Source organism: Cygnus atratus, chromosome Z (genome assembly GCF_013377495.2).
Source record: "Cygnus atratus isolate AKBS03 ecotype Queensland, Australia chromosome Z, CAtr_DNAZoo_HiC_assembly, whole genome shotgun sequence".
In the NCBI taxonomy this organism is placed as follows: Eukaryota; Metazoa; Chordata; class Aves; order Anseriformes; family Anatidae; genus Cygnus; species Cygnus atratus.
In genome coordinates, this window is record NC_066396.1 from 51,569,281 (window position 1) to 51,576,407 (window position 7,127).

Here is a 7,127-nt window from a genome sequence, read left to right on the forward strand (position 1 = left end):
CCATGTGAAATCAGTTCAGTTTCAAACTGTGAAGGGCTTTTCATGTTTGTTTTCCTCAACTACAACAAAACAATTTTTAACTTGTCTCCAAAACTGCTGGGGGGGGAGGTGAAGAATCCATATCCACTGCAGCTGCTCTAATGGCAGCACCGGCTGGCTTTTTGCACCTGTCTGTTTTATGGCATTATGAATATATGAATATGACCGCCCCAGCTCCCAGTGGGAGCTGATCAGGATGAAATACTGAGTGTCCTGGTCGGCAGCGGGTGCCTCCCGTGGGGGCCCATTCTGCAACCAGGCAGGCAGTGATGCCAGCAGTGGAGAATCATCATTTTTTAAAATTTTTTATTTATTTTTTTATTTCTTAATGATGAACTTGTAACACAGAGGCTGGGAGAGCAGTTCTTTACAATAGTGTCAGCAAAAAGACCTAGGGTGTAAAAATCAGCTTTGTGCTCCTTTGGTCTGTGTTTTATAAGCAAAACAAAACAATAAATAAATAAATAAATAAAAGCATCTTCAGTCATGGAAATTTCTTCTTGGTTTTGCAAAAGCAACACCACCACACACTGGTGGTTGGGATTGTGGTAAGACAGCATGAGACAGGCAGAACAACTGCACATGAGGTTTTGCTGTGCTGATAGAGACAGTAGGGAGCAAACACACACAAGGGAGAGTATCTTTGCTGCAAATGAGTTGCTGGGAGTTTTGTTCTGGGAGTTAGTAAGTTGATTTCAGAGTTAACCTGATTCTCACGTATAATCCGTTCCCCTCTTTTACTCTCATCATGGTATAGAGCCAAAGAGATCCTCAGTGCAAGTGGGGATTGCACTGACCTGGAATGAGGAACCAGCCAAAGGATTTGAGCATAGTGATAATGCTTCCAGTTCCGTCATCTTTACCCTGAAGCTCTTCCAAAGTGGAGCCAGTTTCACTTAGCTTACTAATACCCTTCATCAGATGTCTCCTGGTGGGTGCTAGGACCTCCAAAATTAGCCACCGCAAAGAGAACAGCCGAGAGAGAGAGAGAGAGACAGAGAGACAGACAGACAGAAAGAAGAAAAACAAAATTCTGTTCCCATTAATTGCAGAGGACAAGAGATTGAAAAATCTAAATTCCAGTGATAGTGAAAAGAAACAGCCAGTGCTACTTATCAAGCTAATACTTGTTAGCTGATGAGCTGCTCCCAAAATCTTACAAGTCCCATTCTGTCATCCTATTTATGTTCTCCACCTTGTAATTCTTGCATTGCCCAAAAATCCAAAAATGTTTACTGAAAGTAGGGAAAAGAAAATGGGCCCAAGATACTGAAAGGCTATTAAGAAAAGATTTTTAAAAGTCTGAGTTTCTATCTCTGCTTTGGGTGTGATAATTCAATATCTTTCACCAGACCAGGAGGTTTGCAATCTTTTCCTCAAAACAAAACAAACAAACAAACAAAAACAACCAACAAACCAAAAAAAAAAAAGAAAGAAAAAAAAAAAAGAAAGAAAAAAAAAGAAAAGAAAACAAGAAAAACTCCAACTCAGAGACTGAGTAGCTCAGAGCAAGACAGATGGTGTTCACTGCCATTGCAGTTACTAATATGCTGTCAAGCCTAAAAACAGTAAACAGCTTCAGCATCAAGGCCAGCAGGATTTTTTGCTAAACCTCTGGATGCAGAACAAAGTAAGCCAAGACCGGTGTCCTGCTTTCTTTCACCGGGCTGCTACCCAGCCTCTGTCCACTGGGGCAGGACCCCACCATTGCCACAATTCACATGTGGTGGAGATGTGACTCTTTCACCGTTTCATGCCTACTGATTTTTTTTTTTTTTGGAACATGAATGCAAAGCTTATCTTTCCAGATCAAGAAAATCGTTCGTCCTTCCCTCCAGACTCAGAAAGCCTTCAAGTCACAGATTAATGGCACAGCTCAAGGCAATGCAGGGGAGTGTTTCTGGCATTCAGCTGGCCCCTGTGGGTGTGCAGACCCAGACCTCTGCTTTCTCATTGATCACGGTCAGAGAACAAGACCTACCCTGATGGGGAGGTCTGGCTCTTTGGCCAGGTGAAGAGCAAATCCAACAAACCTCAGAGAACTGCCAAACAGAGCCTGGGGGGGGGGGGGGGGGGGGGATGGAATTGGAGCTGGCAAGGGGTCAGATTTGGATAGCCCTGTGTTGGCAGGGGGTCTCCAAAGAGACATGCTCTTTGCCATGTTCAGCAGCTCATAAACTGTGCACAACCAAGAGGTGAAAGGAGTGAAGATTTCAGGGAAGGAGAATAAACTTTGTATTCTTTTTATTTGTCTTCTGGAAATTATGAATGTATCACCTAACATTTACCTGCATTCCTTATGTAGGTTTGCCCTTCTCCAGCTCTGTGCTCTATCACAGCAGGAACAGAGAGTACAGTATAAATATCCTGCTGTCCAGCCTTGCAGGTCTGTGCTGTGATGAAGGTTGTACAGCCAGTAAGTGTCTGTAATGTAGGAAAGGCTGGGTTAATAGGACCGAGAACCCTCACTTTAGATTAAAAGCTCTTCAGACAGCAAGTGTCTCTTCGTTCAAGTGTGTGAAGAACCCATCTCGAGGTATTGTTTGGGACCTTGAGGTAATGCTGCTATAAAGATAAGGGGTGACTTATTTTCTAGTTCCTCCCTGTCTGAACAAACAGTAGGGGAATGCACAAGGAAACCTCCCTTTCCAACCGCACGCGGCAAGAAGAGTGGGAAGGGCAGCCTACAGGTCTGGCCACCCAGGCTTATCAGCAGGAGGAAACGTGTGCTGCTCTCAGCACCGACAGGCACAGACCAGGGTACAGCCTCTGAGGTTTTCTTGGCGGGTGCCTTCCCTATAGCTCCCATGGGGGCTTTGTGCAGATAATTTCAATGTCTGTCAGCATAAGGCTATCCATTAAAATCCAATTCAATGTCATGCTATGTGGGTCTTTCCTTGCTTTAAATATTACTTCTTTCTGCATTGATTCTATTTCCTTATTTTGTTACTAATTTCTATTCAAACCATAGCAGGAAAAAAAAAAAAAAAAAAAAAAAAGTAGTGCTGTATAGAATAGAAAAAAAAATCCTTAAAACTGACAAATCCAACAGCAGCATTAAAAATCTCTGTTGCTTCTGTTGACTTATGTTGCTATTCAAGTGACAGAACTTCAACAGTCCCCTTATATGTCAGATTTTCATCCTGTTATTTTTAGTTACTATTGTCTCAGTAACCATCCTGCTTAATGAAGTAGCCTGTTAGCAAAATCATATCAGCCATAATCAAAGCAGCTTGACTATCTGTCCTCCTTGCATTTGCACAAATGTCATAATTAAATTTCTTTAAACATTTTTTTTTTTTGGTGGGTAGACAAACAGCTAAGTCTCGCATTCCCCTCCTGATTTTTTAGGGTGGAAATTTCAGAGGTTTAACAAGACAGCCAATTGCAGTATGTTGTCCTCACAAGTGCTTAGGGGAAGGAGGGATGGGAAGAAAACAGTGGTGCATAGGTCCATGCTTTAAATACTTCTGGAAGTCTGCAGTGTGGATTCAGACCTGGGGCTCAATGCCAGCTGGATTTGCCAGGGCACTGAGTATGGCAGGCCCCACTCCCAGCTCTCCTTCCCCAAACCCACCAGTGGGAAGACCAGTGCCTGCTCGGTGCACAGGAAAGGAACCTGAGGAGACCCAGAGAGTACGTCTTCCAGTACTGAGAAGTTTGCTGTATGTACGGGAATTGCAGCAAGAGATTGGGGAATTACACAGTGGAGGGGGGAAGGGCAGAAAAGCAGTGGAACAGATTTTTTGGAGGGTTGTGGTAGGCACAGAAGAGCGGTACAGAGAAATGCTCGTCAGGAGCAGCATTGAGTTGGTGAGTCTTCTTTGGGACAGGGGGATCAGAAGGTGTCTGGAAGTCCTCCCTGGGCCAGTTTTTAGAAGTATATAAGCTGGTGGATGCATGTGTGCGTGTTGTTGCCCCTCTGCTTGACAGGCCTGCAGGCCCAAGTGCCAGAAGCATCTGCACAGCACGGAGCTGCTACGGGTCTCCTGTCCACAGCTATAAGGCGTGAGGAAGTAGTGAAGGCATGGCTGGGCACCGGTATCAGCCACAACCTGCACTCCCCGGGCACGTGGAGTGAGGAGCCCACACCAGGCCTCAATACAGGAGCCTTGTGACCAGGAAGCAGCAATGGCCAAGATCATACAAACAGTACAAAAGGGCCAAGTAAGTATTTTGTTCAAGGAGGGATTGACATTGCCTGAGCCAGGAGGGCTGGACTAGGCTGGCAGCAAGAGGTTCCTGTGGTGGATCTGTCTCTGGGAGTCTCCAGCTCAGTGGGACAGTGGAGAATCAATGTTTCTCTGCAGCAAGTAAAGTAGGGGACACAGCAGCTGTCCACCAGCAACACACAGAGATCCACCACAGGCCTGCACGAAGCCACCTCCCAAAAGAAGTCAGAGGGGAGAAGCTTCTCCTCTTGTCTAAGATGGTCTCAGCACCATCTTACCACAACGACTCAGCAAGACAGAGTTATTCCCTCAAATGGGAAGGGAAGGGAAGGGAAGGGAAGGGAAGGGAAGGGAAGGGAAGGGAAGGGAAGGGAAGGGAAGGGAAGGGAAGGGAAGGGAAGGGAAGGGAAGGGAAGGGAAGGGAAGGGAAGGGAAGGCTGTAGATCTACAGAGAGGGTACATAAGACAGCCCAACTGCTCACCGACATTTGCCCACGATGCTTGTGTTACATCTTGGTGATCACCAGTTGCCAGGGATGGTTAATCTGCTCCATCTTTCTGTGCCAGAATGGTCTCTCTGCGGTGTAAATTCCTGACAATCAGGAGCTATTTGTGCTTGGTGCTGAGCCTCTCCTACTGCAAATTCTGCCATTTGTACACCGAGGTGAGTTACAAAAACCAACACTCATCATGAGGTGACCTCCCTACCTTTGCTCAGCTTTAATGCTAATCGTCATCGGTAGGGGAAGGAAAAACTTGGAATTTCATTTGTAAAATGCCCACTGGTGGCTGACCAATCCTTTCAAACTGAAGTTTTTCACATGGTCAGTCAGATTGATGAGTACAGGAACACTTGGGTGTGTATTGAAAGGGTTAAGTTTCCTGAGATTCACATGCTTGGCAGGCAGTTTGGCTAAAAGCAAGCTCCCTCACCAAACAGAGTTTTCCCAAGCTTTTACGGCCCACAAGACAAAAAAGGCATGTGTTCATGTCAGGGGGAGTGGTGCAGGCTAGGCAGGGTGGAATAAAAAAGATGGGTCTGCAAGTCTGCTGCCACTGAACCACCCACAGCATCTATTTCTAGGTCTGAAGAGGCTTCACGGGTGAGGACCAGGTGACTGACACCAGGTATTCAAAAGCCAGGATCTGCCACCCTGACAGCACAGGGCTAACCTGATCCAAGCATTTTGAGTCTGAAGCTGAAACACTCAAGTGATTGCTCAATTCACAAAAAGGAGGCTGCCATACAAAAGCCAAGGCCTCTAAGGACTTTGGGGGCATGTTGCATGGGAACAACAGTCGATCAATGGGGGCAGTTTTCAAACCGAGCAAGTCAAAGATTCTCAGTGTCTGAATTCCAAGTTTCATTTCCAGGCCTGCATTATTATTTTTTTAATCCAAGGCAGCAGGCTCTTGTCCCAGGTGGTGTTTCTCCTCCTAGTCCCATTTGTAGGCTGAGGCTTAGAGAGCTGGGCTGTCCCATTTCTTCCACTAATCCACAGAACACTGTTCCTATAGCCTCAGGACTGTGTGGGCAGACTGATTTGTGGGTCTGAGGTCATGCTCGGGTGGTTGGAGCTGAGCCAGGGTGAGTGCAGGGAAGGCAAAGGCGCAGGCATAAGGCCAGAGTGTGGTGAGAAAACGTGCTGGAGGGTGGCTCTGGGTACAAGTTCAAGAGCCCGCCCTACACTTTCAGCACTTCTTGATTCCAGTCAGAGGCAGAGAAAAATGCTTCCAGAAAGTCTCCCTGCTGTATGAGATTCCCTCCTCCTGCTTTTCCTCCCGGAGTAAGACATGATCCTATTCTGAGCTGACCTCATCTTTGCAGATTGAGGGGGAAAACATAGACAGAATAGCTTTTAAACTGATCAGAGAAAGAATGGTGGAGTTTAGTAAATGCCTTCTAACTTAGGTACTTTTGAACAATGAATCCAAAAGGTGTGTGGATGGGATTTCTGAATGCCATGGGTTTCAGCCTAACTGAAAGTTGAAGTCAGCAGGAATTTTACTATTGATTAACAATGGGAATAGACTGAAGTCAAGGCTGAGCCTTTTTGCAAAACCCTCCTTTACAGAGCAGTATTGTTCCTTCCCTCCAGAGCTGAGCAGAGGCACCTTTCAGATAATCAGCAAAGAAAACCTGCATTTGACATCAGCCAAAGTGGGAAAAATGTTTAAAACCTCCTATAAACCCTGGCGTGTACAATCAGAAGAGGAGGCTTCACTTCACAAGGGATGAAAAGATACACTGGGTGAAGGCATTGTTCACAAGGACTCTGACAAAGAAAGAGGGAAGGAAAGAAAGAGGGATCAAGCAAGCATTGGAAACAGAAGGCCAAACAAACTCTGATCCTACCCAAGCTTGAGATCCTGCTGCAGTCAGTAGTAGCTGACTGCATCCCCCGGAGGCAAATCTGGGGAGGATGCAATCAGTTGCCTTTTCTTTTCTTTACCACAGGGGAATGTCTTATTTACACACCTATCCTGTCTGCTAGCTGTGCTGCAAGAGGCTGGGTGCAGCAAACAACTGCTCTGTGCTGGAGGGAAAATTAAAAAAAAAAAACAAAAAAAAAACATAAGAAGTGCCAGCTACCAAGCTACCAAACCGAAAGGATAACATTAGTAAGATGGAATTGTATACACCCTTAAAAAAATTGTTGCACTGTCTGAGCTAATATCTAGCCTATTACTTTAAGGCATCCACAGCTGTGTTACTTCAGATCATTACTTCAATACTAACACTGAACAATAATTAAAAGAAATAAAATCCAGAGATGAAAATGTATTGCTTGCCTCTTTCTTTGATATTTGTAGTGGTGAATAGACCTCTAGTGGCAACAGTAAAAATATCCTATCAAGTATAAATAAGATACTTCAGTAAGCAAATATGCTGTAGATAAAAATTCTGAACAGAGG

General features: G+C 45.2%; 1 long non-coding RNA gene across 1 annotated transcript; it reads left to right on the forward strand.

Moving 5' to 3' along the window:
* The first annotated feature begins 4,042 nt into the window (after positions 1-4,042).
* LOC118260585 (uncharacterized) lies at positions 4,043-6,852 on the forward strand. The gene is made up of 3 exons (XR_004782252.2): positions 4,043-4,206; positions 4,779-4,875; positions 6,311-6,852. It is a non-coding gene; the product is annotated as an uncharacterized LOC118260585 (long non-coding RNA).
* The last annotated feature ends 275 nt before the right edge of the window (positions 6,853-7,127 follow it).